The sequence below is a fragment of the Pediculus humanus genome, genomic scaffold (assembly GCF_000006295.1).
Source record: "Pediculus humanus corporis 1103172108286 genomic scaffold, whole genome shotgun sequence".
NCBI classification, from domain to species: domain Eukaryota; kingdom Metazoa; phylum Arthropoda; class Insecta; order Psocodea; family Pediculidae; genus Pediculus; species Pediculus humanus.
In genome coordinates this window covers 62,242-62,454 of record NW_002987855.1, presented here as the reverse complement: position 1 = coordinate 62,454, position 213 = coordinate 62,242, and positions in this window count along the sequence as shown.

Genomic DNA, 213 nt, shown 5'->3' with positions numbered 1-213 from the left:
GTGACGTGACATTGAATTTGAAAAAAAAATTTTCTTATTCAAATTTTATTCGCTTTTAAGCTTTTAAACTTGGCAAAAATTTCAAAAAAAAAAAAAAACTAAAAATTCATTTATCTCGATGCCTCCGCGCGTAATTAAAAACAATCATGATTAATTAAAAAATAATAATAATAATAAAATTATACATTTTTTACAAAGAGATTTTTCCTAAAA